Source organism: Danaus plexippus, unplaced genomic scaffold (assembly GCF_018135715.1).
Source record: "Danaus plexippus unplaced genomic scaffold, MEX_DaPlex mxdp_42, whole genome shotgun sequence".
Taxonomy (NCBI): Eukaryota; Metazoa; Arthropoda; class Insecta; order Lepidoptera; family Nymphalidae; genus Danaus; species Danaus plexippus.
In genome coordinates, this window is record NW_026869862.1 from 476,733 (window position 1) to 495,000 (window position 18,268).

The 18,268-nt window shown below is 33.5% G+C and overlaps 1 pseudogene; it reads left to right on the forward strand.

The window, feature by feature from the left end:
* The first annotated feature begins 18,067 nt into the window (after positions 1 to 18,067).
* The window catches only part of LOC133320644 (large subunit ribosomal RNA), a 4,385-nt pseudogene continuing 4,184 nt past the window's right edge, over positions 18,068 to 18,268 (forward strand).

Below are 18,268 nucleotides of genomic sequence, written 5' to 3' on the forward strand. Positions count from 1 at the left end.
CTTAATCCAAACTCGTAACTATTTTCGATGTCGCTCTAGGTCCGCTCTAGGTCCCTGTTGAGGTCAAAGATAATTAATTCATTTAAATTAATTGACCCACTGTCGCGGCTTTTGGATAGTTCAACCAATCGACAAATCCAGTAGATATAATCGAGGGCTTGAAATGGGTTTGTGAAATTTTCCACCTAGACTACCTGTAATTGATTCTATCAGTCCAGTAAATTAAATCCACTAAATATAAGCTAACGTCCAGTAAATATAAACTAACTCGAATGGGGTATATTTTGTTTCACGGTGAACGGAAGTATTATACGAGAAACACCAAAAGGGTAGCCAGGAACTCCAAGACTCGGAGTGGTTGTCAGTTTGTATGCGTAAAAATGCTCCTAAACTCTTATGGGAATTTTCTAAAGCGCCGATGCTCTCATGATGGTATGCTGTGGAATTTAATTTTTTTAATTTTTAATAAACTACATACCTCTTTCATTACTGTGGACATAAACTCGGTACCTCGATCTGTGGCTATTTCCTTGGGTATTCCATGTCGAAGAATGAAGTTATTTACGAATGCCTGTGCAACTTCAACTGAACTCTTAGAAACTAACGGATATGCTTCTACGTATTTAGATAACTCACATTGGAGTGTTAATATATATGAATAATTATTACTATCTCTATCTAAAGGTCCTACAATATCTAAGAAAATTTTTTCGAAGGGAGATTGAGCTGTAGAAGTTAGTCATAGGCTCCCTAACGGGTATAGAATACTTTTGTTTCTGGCATTTGTCACAGCGTCTCACAAATGCTGTTATATCTCGTTCGATACCTGGCCAAAAGTAATATTTTTTAATGTTATTCAACATCCTCTTAATACCCGCGTGGCCACTAGTGGGGAGGAGATGAAAATCATTTAATATTACTCTTTGGTCGTCTTTGTTGTCAATTCTTTCAATTTCATTTAACACAATAATTCTTGGACCGGGCCAGTTTTCAATACTATTAATTTCATTTATTACTTGCTCTATAAATGTATTTTTTTCTTTACATTTCATGAAGTATACTTCGTTAATATTTATTTTTTTACAAAAATCAGACAGCTCCCTCACAAATTCGCCTCGCGATAATTGTGATCGAATAGCTGGATTTATATAAATTGTCATTTTCTTTAAAACGTATGTATATAAAAGTTCTAGATTCGCATGCGATTTCATTGTCCTTTCGTAATTTTTGTAAATTACTTTTGTTGATCAATCTTAATTCTATCGATATCTTCGGTTTGTTGTGTATCTCTACGACTCTTGGGTGATCAAGCCAATCGTCAGTATTCACACTATCACACAAAGAATCATTGTTCATCCCTGACATACTATGCTCCTCTTCCATCCTTTTCTTCTGAGCTCTAGTCAACACATTCAAACTACACTCACTCATATCTTTTAAGTCTTTCGATATAATACGTATTCTAGATAAAGCATCTGCGGCGGAATTTTCACTTCCTCTTACATACTCTACTATATAATCGTATTCTTCGAGAGCAAGTCTAAATTTCAATAACCTACTCGAAGGATCTTTCATGTTAAAAAGATAAATGAGAGGTTTGTGGTCCGTATAAATTTTGAAAGAACGTCCGTATAAATAAGGCCGGAAGTGTTTATTAGCCCATACAATCGCTAATAATTATTTTTCGATTGTTGGATAGTTTTTCTCCGCTCTATTTAAAGTTCGGCTAGCATATGCTATAGGTTTACCATTTTTATTGGACAGTACGGCTCCTATAGCGTAACCCAATGCATCCGTTTGAACTACAAATTGGTTACTTTCAGAAAAATCTGGGTATTGCAGTAACGGAGGTGACATCATATCGTGCTTTAATGAATTAAATGAATGTTGACACTCGTCACTCCAATGAAATTGTACATTTTTACGGCATAATTTATTTAAATAAAAAGCTTTCTCTGCAAAATTTCGAATAAATTTACGATAAAAGTTCGCGAATGCTACAAAGCGTTTTACCTCGTCTGTATTAGTAGGAATAGGATAATTTTGTAAGACTTTGATTTTATCAGGATCCGGTAAAACACCATCTCCAGATACAACATGACCCAAATACAGTAATTCCTTTTTTAAAAATATACACTTATCGGGGTTTAGCTTTAAATTAACTTGTTTTAATCGTTCAAATACTTCCGTTAAATTTTTATTGTGATCTGCTAAATTTCTACCAAAAATTATGATGTCATCAAGGTAAATAAAACATTTTTCAAATGTTAAGCCTGCCATAGCCATATTCATCATTCTAGAGAAAGAGCTGGGACTGGTTTTAAGACCCATTGGCATTCTGGTCATCTGGTATTGACCAGAACAGAATGCTGTATACCTACGGCTATTTGGATCTAATTCTACATTATAGAAACCTTGATTTAAGTCTAAATGTGTATAATATATACAACCTGAAAGAGAGTCGAGTATTTCTGTAATATTCGGCAAAGGAAACTTATCATCAACTATGGAATTATTTAATTTACGATAATCGATTACTAATCTCCATTTTTTATCGTTACTTTCCGATTTTTTAGGTACTAGTAGAATGGGACTTGACCATTCACTCTTACAAGGTTCAATAATTCCTTGATTTAACATTTTATCTAATTGCCTTTTTATTTCAACTTTTTGAGAATGGGGTAATCTGTATGGTTTTACATAGATTGGATCTACATTGGGTTTTAATGTAATTGTATGTTTATAGATATCAGTCACAGTCAAGCTGTCTCCGGGTAAATAAAAGATATCACAGTATTTCGCACATATGTTTTCGATTGATACCTGTTCTTCCCCCTTTAGATATTCGTGTAATTTTAAAATAGAAAATATTTTTTTTACGCGTTCCGAATTCTTATTCGATTTTCCAAACATACATATATTATACTCACTCGCACTATAAATGTTAGGGCTTACGTCACTCAAACAAAAATCTCTGTCGGTTTTATTTATTATTCGAATCGGTATTTTCCCTCTAATTGGACTTACTAACATACTGACTAAGTAAACACCTTCCGATAACTCTTTCGAACATACCACACAATCATCTTTCATATCAGTATTTATAAAATGTATAGATTCCGATCGCGACGGAATATACAAAACCTCATTATTAATATTACTAAAAGTAGGTAAATAAATTCGATCATTATTTGAATTAATCAATGAAAAATAATTGTTTTCATAATCAATTATCGCCGCATACTTTTTGCAAAAGTCATCGCCAATTATAGCAGAAACTTTAGTAGGTAGAGTATCAAATACAAAGAATTTATGTTTAAAAGATCCTTGGGGCACTTCCAAATTAAGAAAGACATATCCAATTGCTTCAACACTACCTCCAATTCCGCTAAACTCACATTTCTCTTTATGGAATGGAATGTTATAAGTATAAACAAGTTTCGATTCTAGCGCAAAATTGATGCGCCGGTGCCAATTAAACAATGTGAAGCAAAACAATTGTTAAAAGTAAATTGAACTAAACGCGAATGATTATTACATGAAAATATATGACCTTTACTCACGAAAAAACTGATTATTATTATCAACAGATGGGGTGGGTTGGGACTGTGAATTATTTCGATCGATGATGTTTACATAACCTTGATTTTGCCCAACGTTTAAGCTATTGTTTTTATTTTTCATACCTCTATTCTGGTACGGGCGGGAATTACCACGCCATGATCTACCTCGCTGTGTGCCACGCCACGTTGGTTGTTGGCCTCTGCTCATACCACCGCCGTGCTGTGGGTGGGCACGGTACCCTCGATATTGATTACCTCGGTAATTATAACGTCCCCTGGAATTTCGAAAACAGGAAACTTTTTTATTTATGCTCATTAAATTGGAATTAGAAGTGGATGGCAACTCCTCATCTAATGCAGATTGAATAGCGTCTTTTAAAGATGTAAAGTTACGCGCTGTAATAATAGTCCCGGTTCTACGATTTCGCAGTCCATCAGCAAATCGTTTGATTGCTTGCTTTTCATTTAAGGGCTTAAGCACCTTATAAGTCTCTGGGTCGTTATCTGCCTGTGAAATAGTCAAGTCAACAAACATTTCAGTGATTTGCTTACCGTATTCTTTGATGGTCAACTCATTCTGCTTAAAATTCAGCAATCGTGTTTGGATGGTCGTAGCAGATTTTTTCGGCAAAAGCTCTTTTTTCATATCATGAATTAAGTCTGAAATACTAGAATAGCTTGGATGTAATTTAAGTTTTGCTGATTGCGATAAACGATTTTTTAACACAAAATTTATTAATTGGGGCTTAGAATCGGCAGTAAGGGTGGTTTCATAATATTCAACGGAATCTATTAATTGTTTAGTTACAGATAAGTCGTCATTCATAACCGGTAACAAACTCAGAGCAACTTTAAAATCAAATTTTTCCATGTTTATAGTTTCTATAGTCTGACCTGAATTACTAATAAATTCTTTCGAATCGGATGACGTTGAAGAGTATCTAACAATATCTTTATACAATGAAAGAAATTGCTGTGAATAATCGACAATCAATTCACTATCGCTAGCACTAATATTACCACAATTTACTTCTTTTTGCAAATAAGAATTTAATGTTAAATATTGGCTATACAAACTATTTGCTTCGCTTAACTTAACAATGTAAATGTTACCCTTTCTACGCTCAGGACCAATTTTCCTTAAGTATTCTTTAATCAATTTTAACTCTTGGCACAATATTTTTAAATCATCTGCCTGCCATATCAAAATATAAAAACTATACATATTACTAAAATTCATTATTACTAATTACGTATTTTGAAGTTATACAAAAATAATATGAATACTTTAACACTAATTATCTAGTTATTACAAATATATCGCTACATAATATGTATTATTATAATTATATAAAACTATTAAAGTCCGTCTCTACGTTGCATCCCTTATATAGGCATGTTCTGCATTCTGGAGTCACGTTACTCGCGCACTGTTTGGACAAATAACAAATTTTTCTTTCTTGAATATTAACAATTTTTAGACGCGGCTCCAATCCAAAATCACTTCAATTTATGTTTCTTGTTCAGCAACAGCTGGAGAACCGTGTAGGGTAGCCCGTTGACGTCTGAACGATCCACGAAGTACATATTGATGTATACCCTGCTGGACCCAGCGATGATGCATTTTTCGGTATACTCTCCATACAACGTAGATGATAAACAGTCTCATCAACAGTAATATTATAAGAAAAAGAATGTTTGTGGTGGAAGCATGGAATTTCAATTCTTTTATATATGCATTATTTTCGGCAGCTAAAGAATTTTGGTTTATAAAAATGTCCTCCTTTTCTACTTTCGAATTACACATATTTTAAACTACAGTGACCATTATTAACTTTGAACTTTGGCGAGTTTGAATTAACACTTGTCAGTAATTTAAATTAAAGGATCTCGCGTTACCGATGCGCATACTGCGCTGGCAGGGTCGCCATATAAGGACGAGGGAAATGAAACGCCCGAATGTTGATATAAGACTACTTTATTAACGTTACTGGTGTGGGTTTTATATTATGATGGCACTAAACATGTGTATATCTAGATAGATACCACAAGAAAATGATTGAAGTTACTAGCCAGTGTGAGATGGCAACGCAATTACAACCTGGACCCTATACAAATAACAAGGAGATGCTGAAGCTCAAGTAAGAAGCTTAAATATGATGATAAAAAAAGAGCTTTAATATACAACATGACAAGCAACTTGGAAGGAAATTCTCTGCTACGGTTTGAACACCAATAAAACATCGATGTGACCTGGAGCGAGTGGAAAAGACTTTACCTGCTAAGCGCGGTTTCGCTGCGAAACTACACGACATGGTTGCAACTAGCAAACGTCAGGATGCACAGGTGATACTTTTATTTTTCAAAAAGCCAGCTCTTGGAGAGTCATGTGAGTTAAGTGAGCATATAATCTGCCACGTAATTTGAAAGCTGGAACCCGAGGCACAGGTTCTAAAGCCACCGGTTCTTAAGATACTTAATTATTTAACGGATACTATAGTTGAACCCTCAAAATTAACAAATAATTTAACTTTTGATAAAGTTCAGGGCCTAAATGTTTTTCATGTGGACTCACATCGTCCCAATGTATATCATCCCAATGTAGGGAAAACGTCCGATGTAATAATTATAATAAAATTGTTCATAAAACGGAATATTGCAGATTTAAAAAGTCCGATCACTGTGGTAAAGTAGGTTATGAAGAGAAAGACTGTTATTTTAAAAATCTATCGGCTCCAAATAGTTCTTATGTCAAACCTAACACAATAAATTCGATGAAAAGAAATCTAAATTGTTAGCCCGATTGATGTGGATCACCAAAATTTCGTAAAATTATTATTGCTAACAGTTTTAAATTGACTGCATATATTGACTTTAATAATACTATAACAGTATCAGCGGCTCTAAAAATCAATTTAAAATATAATATATGTCAAACAAGCATAAAAGGTTATGGGCGTCAAATTATAACACCAGAAGGTGAAGCTCTATAGTAGCTTTTGAATTTTGAATTTGAACATAGATGGCGTCGGGGCTAGCACATCGGTTTTGATAGTCTTGTGATAACCTACAAGACACCGACATGATAATAGGGCGGGCCTTTAGTGAATTACCGGGAATATGTGTTACGAAAGCGACGGATACTTTAACATTTTCCTATAATAATAGCACTGTTAATATGGAACTACCATTTTCAAATCATAATGACGTCCATCTATCAAAAATAGAATTAAAGGTACCTCATGACCTGAAAATTGTTAATGGATTAATCAAAATTTTAGTTTATACGGACCAATTTGTCGACAATATGTCGATGGTGTTCTGTGAAACTTGAACGGTCTGAACATAGGTGTCTTGGTAAAGAAATTGATATTCCAGAACAAATAACTGAAATAAATGGTAACCGGGGGTATATCGACGTAAACGACTTAGTATATTAACCGATAACATTATTTGCTACACTTTGCATTACTCGAGGTTCTGAATATAAATCGGGTAATATTAAAATCGATACAGATGTGTCAAGATCGGACCTAGACAATCTTCAAAATCTTAAATAAATTTGATCATTGTTTTGATGATCATGTAGGGGTAGGAGATTTGATATAGAAATAAAAATTGAACTAACCACTTAAGTTCCCTTTTATCATCACCCGTATCGTATGTCAATAAAAGAGTGATGAATTTTATGCTGAATAAGTATAGATTTGAATTCGCTTCCTCATTATCAACGATATTTTATTATTTTCAAAAACTATCCCGCAGGCGTTGGAAAATTGAGAACTAATTTTGATTTTATTGAGCAAATATGGTGTAATATTGCGTCGGGACAAATGTTCATTCTTAAAAGCAAGAATCAATTACTTAGGTCACATCATATCGTGTGGAGAGATCCGACCATAGCCAAATAAATTAAAAGCACTAAATGAATTTAGAGAACCAAATAATATTCACGATTTAAGAAGATTTATTGGGTGTAAGCTGGTTACTTCCGTAAATTTATTAAATCTTTCGAGAATAGAATTCGTCCGCTATGTATTTTACTACGAAATACCAATTGTGGAAATGGGGGGAAGAAGAACAAAATTCGTTTATTGGTATAAACGAGCTTTAAAATCTGAACCAGTACTGGCTGTATATAATTCCGAACTTGAAACACAGTTAAACATATATGCATCAAGTCATGGAGTTGGTGGTATTTTATTTTAAAAACAGTTGAAAGGTGAATTAAAACCTATAGCATATTTCAGTAAACAAACCACATCCATAGAACAAAAATATCACTCGTATGAACTTAAAGCAATGGCAGTTGTGTTTAGTATTAGAAAATTTCCTGTATATCTCTTGGGTCGACCTTTTAAAATATTTATCGATTGTCAGGCTCTCAGTAGTTACCGAGGATAGGACGATGATGGCTAGAACTACAAAGTTACAATTTTGAAGTGCAATATAGACCAGAAATACAAATTCAACACGTAGACGCGCTGAGTCGCAATGCTCTACCTTTACAACATATTACAACAGAAAATTGGATTACAGCAGTGCAAAATGATGATCTTGAATTACAAGTCATTATTAATAACATAAATAATTATGAATATAAGAAGTTGTATCTATTAAAAGACGGTATTCTGCATAGAAAAGTAGACGAGTATAAAATCGCAAAAATGTTTCATGATAATGGTCACACGAATGCAACCAGGGTTATTGAGATTGTTCAGAGACAATATTAGTTCGAAAAACTAAAACGATTTGTTACTAAATATGTGAAGGTATGCATTCCGTGTCAATTTGCCAAAAAAAAAACCATTTGGGAAACGAGGCTTTTTAAATCCCATTGAAAAACGGAATATTCCGTGGCATCTCAATAATTTGGTCCCTTGTGTAAATTCGTTAAACCAAAATTGTTACTTATTGGTAGTAATAGACGCTTTCAGTAAATTTGTTTGACTGCAACCTGTTCCTAATACTTTTACAATTCACGTAATACATACAATGAATTTTCTTACGCTCGTTTTCGGACTGGCTACTCGAATAACAACAGACCGTGGGAAGGCTTTTACCAACCAAAAGTTTTCAAACTATTGCACCCTTAAACAAATTCGGCATATATTAAATGCAGTTCCCTGTCTAAGAGTAAAAGGGCAAGTCGAACGTAGTAATCGCACCATTCTTCAATCATTAACAGCGTCTACTGGTGAAAATGAGATAGACTGGGAACAATTTATTCCATAAGTGGAAAAGAGGCATCCATTACAGCATAAACAGCAGTACCCAGAAATGTCCTTTAGAATTACTATATGGATATAAGCCTCGATTTGAACTGCATTTTATACTGTAAAACAAAAAACAAAACTCAAATATCCGAGTTGCGTTCTCAAGCTCAAAAAAATAATATTAACGTTTCTATAAAAAGTAAAGAGGGGTACGATAAAAAGACTTAATTATACAAAATTCTTTTAGGCGATTTAGTACAAATTCAGCGTAGCATAATAATAATAATAAAAAAAGGATTAACGAGTGGAAAACTTGTCAACAAATATGCCAGATTTTATAAAGTTGCAAAATATATGATAACGATCATTATAGGGTGACATCCTTGAATAAAGGCGGATAAGATATTATAATGTTATAGCGGGGGACAAAATGAAAAGTTTCTAATACAACATGTTAGTAGTGGTGATAATACGGACAAAGAAAGTTGAAAGAAATAAGTAAATAATGGTGCATGGTGTAGGTAGATATGATGAAGAATTTTAACCATCAAATGTAATTATTTTCGAAAATTATTTATAATTTTATTAAATCATATTAAAAGCTGACGGTCAATATACAATTATTACATAAAAACGATGAAACGAACAGTAAAATATATACTAGTATGTATATACACAAAATCACTTACCGCGTACTGTTCCAGATTTCACATAAAACGACGCACAAAATGAATTTAAACTTACTGCTTGCACTAAAACCCACATACAAAATGAATCTAAAAATTGAAACTTTACATGGACTACATGTACTACAATAACATGCTACCTACAAGTAAAAAAAAAGTACTTCATTATGTAAAGTCATGAATTAAAAGAATATTTGAATTATCGTTATAAAAATATATGTATATCTTAAATTAATATAGAATTTAAATATAAAATATTTAATAAAAATACAAAATATTTAATACAAATAATTAAATACAAATGTCATTATTCTGTATAGTGAATCTAATGATGATGATATTTGACTAAGAAAGAAAATGTTTCAGCTATCTAATGTAATTGATATTTTTCTTTTAGTTTCTTTATCATTATTACGTTCACTATGACCGACTTTCTTACAGAAGTTACAAGCTACGGATTTAAAATGAAACGAATTAGTCCTTGAGGATTGAGGCAGAGGCAAGTTTCGTGGCTTAGTTTTATTAATGTCAGGTTTAGGCCGTTTATTACTGCATGATGCACTCATGTGTCCCCATTTATTATACTCACAGCATTTAATATTTATTTATTTATATATTTATATACCAAGAGAAGAAATAGTTACATAATTAATTATAAAAGACATGTGATGCACAAAGAATAACTAATCTCTTAAAAGAGACCTCTACGAGAAACCCTTTTCATAAAGGAAACTACATAAAGAAGCGTGGTGTACATAGGTACAATAAAAAGAGTGAAGGGAAAAAAAATATACAGATTTATATATAAATAAGCAAAAAAAAAAAATATAATAATAGAAAATGTTGATATTATACATACATAGATATGTACATAAATATACATATATACAAATAGTATATATAAATATATACAAATAGTATGAATAAATAAACATTACATATCAGAAGGTAAAAGTGACAGAAGATGTCACTTAAGTTAATGTTTAAAAACAGGTGTACTTGGTCTCTCTTTGTAAACAGAAAGTGGGAGTGAGTTCCAAAGCTGTGCACCTTGGACAGAGAACGATTTATGGAAAAATTTTGTATTAAAGGAGGGGATATCGAGAGGCTCCACTATGCTATATTTTGCATATCAGGTTATATATGCCAGAATATAATGATGAAATTTAAGAATACTCCTTGCCATATAGACATCTAATAATTAATTATAACTGGCTATTGGATAATAATAGTATGTAATTTTACCAGACAAACGTTTCGTTATATACTTTTGTTGTTTGACGAATACCATAACGAATACCATATCCCTAAACATAACGAAAATTTTTAAGAATGTGCCCTCATATCTTAGAATTTATAAATTAAAAATGCCTATGTGACATACAAACTGTGTGATCATGTGGGTATGTAATTAATCATACATTACATACATTTCTTTTATATAAAGAGAGAATTTTAAATCTACCGATTTGTGCGAAGGTTTCAGAACCCCGTAGTGTACATAGGGATCGTCGTAGGATAGACTTGAGATATTTATTAACTATTAATACCAAAAAGACATCATATATGATCTTCGCGCCTAAAAATAAAAATATACCAAATCATGACCAACTAACAATTTTTAACGAGCCAATAAATAAAACTGATCATGAAAAATATTTAGGTCTTATAATGGATAGCAAGTTAACCTGGCAATATCATATTGATCATCTTAAAAATAAAATATCCCCTTTGATAGGAGCACTACGTAGAATTTCCTTATGTATACCTAATACAATTCGTCCTATTATTTATAATTCTTTAGTAAAACCTCATATCGAATATCTTATTGAAATATGGGGAACTGCTGCGAAGTCTAACATAAAGTCATTACAAACTTTACAAAATAAAATTATTAAAGTTCTTTATAAATATGATTATATGACGCCATCCGTTGAATTATATAAAAAAAAACAAAATTTCTTAATATAAATCAATTATACACTTTAAAAACCTGCATGTTGATTAGAAAAATAATAACAAATAAAACACATTTACAATTACACTTTCATAAAAAAACACATACATACCACACTAGAAAACGTAATAAACTAGAACTTCCAAAAACCAGAACCAACTATGGAAAGAAAAACATTTTATTTGAAGGAGTTCAAATTTATAATAAATTATCAGACTTAATCATTAATAGCAAGAGTTTTCCTATATTCAAAAAACGTGTAATGGAATATGTGCAAAATAATTTATAAGTTAATATAACCCCTACCTAAACATGTTTGTCTAATATAACTACAGACTTTTAAATGTACCCTCAAGCAAAATTATTGTGATTTCTTATTATAAGCGAACTTTTGCGTTCTTTATGAGAAATAAATGTCTTTAAACCGAAACCGATATGATACAATATGAACACTCATACCTAACCGACATTAATTAATTAGAAATTTTGTACATATGTATATATTTGCTTATTGAAGTGGTAATTGGATTTAAAACTATTTTGTTACTATAGATAAAAGTCGATATTGTCTGAAAAATGAAATGTAAAATTAACCTGTTGGTACGATAGTGAACCGCCAAGTGAAGCAAAAATAAAAAAGCGGCATGGCCGTATTACACTTTTCTCAAATTATTTCGGGCCATTTTCGACCTATAAGTACATTTCGCATTAAACTTGACGCCTATATTTCTGGTAAGCAAGAAAAAAGTAGCTCAAGCATTACAACTAGACAAAGTTCTAAGTTTTGTTAAATTTTTTCATTCACTGACTGACCCATCATCAAAACTGTAAGGCGCTTCTAATTTATAAAGAAGCTTCAAAATTTTGAAAACAATTTGTGTTTAGTGAATAACTCAGGGAAAAACTAAAATATTTTGAATTTTCTGTCCACTTTTCAAGGTAATCTATAAATATACACATGTAGCTCGTATCATAAGTCAGAGACTGGGCTCTCAGAAAATTCGTTGATAGCACGAGTGTTAGAGAAGTAGATCATACTGGAAAAAAAGAGAAAAAGGAGGTTTTCCATAAAAATAAATGAGATGCCATCGATAACAAAAGTTAAAAAAAAACAAGTCCCGCAACACTGTTCTTTCATTGTAAAATTTTGGATCATGTACGTAATACCAAGTCGGTTGATCTTTTCGGTCCCCTCTTAAGGGGCCTTCTGTCTTAAGTTATAACGTTATTAACTATCTAACCATATCTCATAGTGACCACATTAAAATTAAAAATATTTTATGTTGAAATAAATAGATTGACTTGGCATTCGCATGAAAACGCAATGCCATGAAAAACCAAATTTTTTTATCAGCAAACCAAGTCTCGCAACTCAGCCAACTCGCAATTCCCGAGCGCATTAAGCAATCTTGATTACTAAAATATGTAGTGCTTGTGAGTTACATCGTGTGTATTGATATGAATTATATTTGTCATAAAAAAATTGTAGGTAATTATTAATTATTATCAAATTACAACTAACTTAAATGCGATTTAACAAAAAATCATTCATAACTAATAAGAATTACTTCAGAGGTTCTATCTCGACTGACACATCTGTCGTCCATAAATCTATGTATCTCTTTTCATGATTTCTTTCGGGTTAACGTATATCGGTATGATTTCAGTCATATTCTCATTTAAATATAACTCTGCTATGTCCCGTTTCCTTTCTAGTGATAAACTAGGGATTCGAAAATCTCTAGTTCATCTTAGGGATACGCTTCCAGTTGTGTGAAAATTATTGACGGACCTTAACATGCAACAAGCTCATAAGCTCCATGTCCATATCCATAATATACATTTTTATCGTCAATGTATTGTTATTTTTTTTTTTTTTTTAATAGAAGTTTTTCAAAAGCATACGATAATAATATGATATAATATGTGAAGTAGATTAACAACATTATTATACCTTTTCGTAACACAAACAACAATTTACTAGTTTCATTTTATTTAAACATTAAATTTCCATACTTAAATTTAGAAAATTTTTCAAATGTCTCGCTACATGATATAAATTAAAACATAATTAAACCAAAGATATGTTAAATAAAATGCTCTTCAATGGAGTATATAATACACTAGGTAAAACACAATGTTATTTCCATCAAGATTCATTTAATATAGGAAGTTTTCGACGTAGCGAAAATGTTTTTGTAATTAATTATAAAACGATAACTAATACACAATTTGATATTTTTTTAAGAATATTTTCTAAAAAAATTATCAAATTATGTAGAAAATATTCTAAATATCGAAAAAATCCACAGACTTAAAAAACATTAATAGGCAATAAATATATTGTAACTTAACATTCAGGGATATGTCACATAGGCATTTTTAATTTGTAAATTCTAAGATATGAGGGCACATTCTTAAAAATTATCGTTATGTTTAGGGATATGGTATTCGTTAAGGTATTCGTCAAACAACAAAAGTATATAACGAAACGTTTGTCTGGTAAAATTACATACTATTATTATCCAATAGCCAGTTATAATTAATTATTAGATGTCTATATGGCAAGGAGTATTCTTAAATTTCATCATTATATTCAGGCATATATAACCTGATATGCAAAATATAGCATAGTGGAGCCTCTCGATATCCCCTCCTTTAATACAAAATTTTTCCGTAAATCGTTCTCTGTCCAAGGTGCACAGCTTTGGAACTCACTCCCACCTTCTGTTTACAAAGAGAGACCAAGTGCACCTGCATTTAAACATTAACTTAAGTGACATCTTCTGTCACTTTTACCTTCTGATATGTAATGTTTATTTATTCATACTATTTGTATATATTTATATATACTATTTGTATATATTTATGTGTATATTTATGTATATATCTATGTATGTATAATATCAACATTTTCTATTATTATATATTTTTTTGTTTGCTTATCTATATATAAATCTCTATATTTTTTTTCCCCTCACTCTTTTTATTGTACCTATGTACACCACGCTTCTTTATGTAGTTTCCTTTATGAAAAGGGTTTCTCGTAGAGGTCTCTTTTAAGAGATAAGTTATCCTTTGTGCATCACATGTCTTTTATAATTAATTATGTAACTATTTCTTCTCTTGGTATATAAATATATAAATAAATAAATATTAAATGCTGTGAGTATAATAAATGGGGACACATGAGTGCATCATGCAATAATAAAACTAAGCCACGAAACTTGCTTCAATCCTCAAGGACTAATTCGTTTCAATTTAAATCCGTAGCTTGTAACTTCTGTAAGAAAGTCGGTCATAGTGAACCGAACTGTTTTGCTTAAGGACGAACGAACTCGGGTAACGTAAATTTTTGTCGAGAAGTCGTAACTGACATTAATAATCGTGACGTAATTACGGCGGTACTAGGTGGCATCCCGACAGATGTATTAATGGATACCGGTTCATACATCTCGTTAATTAGCTCTGATTTAGCTAAGCATTTTTCATGCAAACTACATGCGTGTGTTAGGATACTGTTCTATATTTATACAATGTTTATTGAAGATACTATTTTTATATAAATTATCATTTAAAGATTAATAATCGAATAGTGAGGGTAAGACTTATAAAAGTGTTGCGTCGTTAATAATATATCAAACCAGTGTTTAGTATACAATTATATTGAAATCAGCTTTGTTATATAACTGTTATATGTATAAATAACACTTAAAAATATATTTATTGTATTTAAAATATTATCTGATTTAATACTGAAGGAATTATTATTAAAGAGTAAGAGTAAGACTAAGGTACAAAAGCGGTTCGTCGCCAGTAACGTGTCAAATGTGTTTAGTATACCTTTAAATTGGAACCCGCTTTCAAATACCATTTACCAAAACATTACTATTATTATTTTTATATTATTTAGTTATTTATAAAATGTATATTTTCAATATATATTTGTAACAATTAAAAAGTAAACATCTTGAATATCGAGTGGTGTGGATAAGACCTATAAAACATAGCCCTTCACTGGGGCAAGTCAGTTCTCACGTCGGACACCAACAAGGGACAGACCTTCAAGCGAAAAGTTCTGGATATAGTGAAAACCATTTTGCGAAATACATAGATGAGATAAGTGTATTTTATTGTATGGTTTTTCTTTATAAAAAAACAATAGTTTTGTTAAATGTTAAAATGAACAGAAAATAAATGTTATTATGTGTTTAATGAACTATTTTATTTGAAATATGTATGTAAATCTAGTTTTCTTATAAAATATTTTAACTATATTCTAACACGTGCATTCCACTGTTGCGTGGTTTTGGTGGCGCGGAAATACCAAATAATATAAGTACCGAGTACGTTTTTGAATACTCCGGTAGTTATAGGCACCGATGTACTCGTATTAAGCAGAGACGGAGTGTCTTACATTCGCATTGCGAATTCACAACGAATCATTCGGTCCATTAAATTACCGATTAATATCATATCCGATTGTACGGTAGATTTGGATCTTCATTCTATTAACACGTCACCGTCATAAAATTAGGTTTTGTGCCGGTTGTCATAGTAACCATATTAAATCCACTTATGTTTTATTAAAATAACAACAGATATCACCGATGCGTAAGAGTGTGTCAACGACCAAGACTTTATGATTTTCTAATGTCATGGTTATGGAAAATGTAACTGTGTGCTTCATTAATAATACTATCCGACTATGTGGCTGTGTCAATGACTAAAAACTGTGTGATCATGTGGGTATGTATAATTAGTCATACATTACATACATAATGAGATCTAAGATTTTCGCGAGTTTAATTCATTTAAGTGAAACTAGTATTTTTCGGATAAACTTTGGTGATTTATTTTTGTAAAAAACTACATACTCCCGACGTTTCGGTTACTTTTCAGCAACCGTGATCACGGGCAGACGAGATGTCAGATGTGACCACGGTTGCTGAAAAGTAACCGAAACGTCGGAGTATGTAGTTTTTTACAAAAATAAATCACGCGCAGTTTATCCGAAAAATACTAGTTTCATTACATACATTTCGTTTATCTAAAGAGAGAATTTTAAATCTACCGATTTGTGCGAGAGGTTACAGAACCCCTTAGTGTACATAGGGATCGTCGTTGGATAGACCTAAGATATGATACAATATGAACACGCATACCCTTTTTTTTTTTTTTTTTTTTTTTTCGGGGAGAAATCCTCTTACAGACTGCTCACTGCCCTGGCTCGACAGTGAGTTTTGTGTGGGGTTCGCCCAGCGCCTGATGGTGTTGGCACTGGGAATACCCACTAAAACTCCCCGGCTTCCCTTCCTGCCCGTATTTAGGGTGATTTGGGACCTGCTGTAGCAATTCACCAATTCACCCCCGGGCCGCCCGGCTACTGCGCCGGACTACCGCGCCGATGGGGGACTACCCGGGAAAGCCGAGATAATCCCCAAACGTGGTGACCAGGTGCAATGCCTGCGTCAGTGCCATTTGACGCAGGCTGGTCGAACCTCTAGGTCGTCGAAGAAAGGCGTTTACGGGTTCACCCGTCTCCTCCGACCCGTACGTCTACGCCGGATGGAAGCGGCTAGAGCATTTACCTCCCGCTCCCTCTCCGCGGCTTCCTTCGCCGACATTACTGCTTCGGCGAAGCAAGCGGCAGCCTCCCAAGCCTCATCGCTACCAATCATGGCCTCGACCAAACTTGGAAGCGAGAGCATCCTCCCGCCGAGCGCCGAAGTGAGTGCACGGCGCTCATTTTGCCACGCCGGACACACTACCATAGTGTGGTCGGCAGTGTCGTCGGGATCGCCGCAGTGGTGACACTGTGGCGTTTCTTCCCTTCTGGCGACCCGGTGCAGGTAGTGGCCGAAACAACCATGTCCGGTTAGAATCTGCACCAGGCGGAAGGTGAGGTTGCCCCGATTTTGCCCCACCCACTCCTCTAACACCGGGCGAAACGCGGCAATCGTCCGGTGACCTGCGATAGGGTTGGCAAGTGCCTCCTTCCAACGGTGTAGAGCCTCAATCCGCGCTTCGGTTCGGGCCTGCTCTATGTCTACTAGAGCAGGCTCTTCACCCCGCTGCCTCGCCTCGACTCTGTGCCGATACACCTCCGCAAGCACAAGTGCATCACTTGTTGTCGATGTATGAGCGTTTTATGTTTTCTGTGTCCGATCGTTGTGCGTTTCTATTGTGTCGTTAAGGTCTGTGTTATAATAATATTATATATATATCGTGGACGTGGACATCGAACGAAAACAACGCAATATCGCGCCTTCGTACATATGTGTGATATGTAATAAAACGATGAAAATCGAATTTGAGTGTTTCAAATATATAGTTATTCAATGTATGTGTTGTGTGCAAAAAAAAAGTAGGCGGACACGACGTCCGAAGAGTGCATCGACGCCGTTTATGAAACCGAAACACTATCACAATCATATATTGTGTGTGTATAATTCGCGCAGACACGAGTACGTGAATCGTGCAGACTACCACACTGCGTGTGCGTGTGTGTGTATGTATAAACGTATACTCGGTGTGTGTGTGTGATCATATCGCACATTATATTATATGTATGTAAGATTCGTGTTTTAGTTTTGTGGCGTCGTAGCGCTGACGGATATCGCGTCTGCCTCGTTTTTTTATCGTTGGCCTCAGATCAGGGAGGATCACCCGCCGAATTTAAGCATATTAGTAAGCGGAGGAAAAGAAACTAACTAGGATTTCCTTAGTAGCGGCGAGCGAACAGGAAACAGCCCAGCACTGAATCCCGCGGTTGTAACGATCGCGGGAGATGTGGTGTTCGGGAGGTTCCGCTTTCTCGTCGTCGCCGCTCCTGTCCAAGTTCGT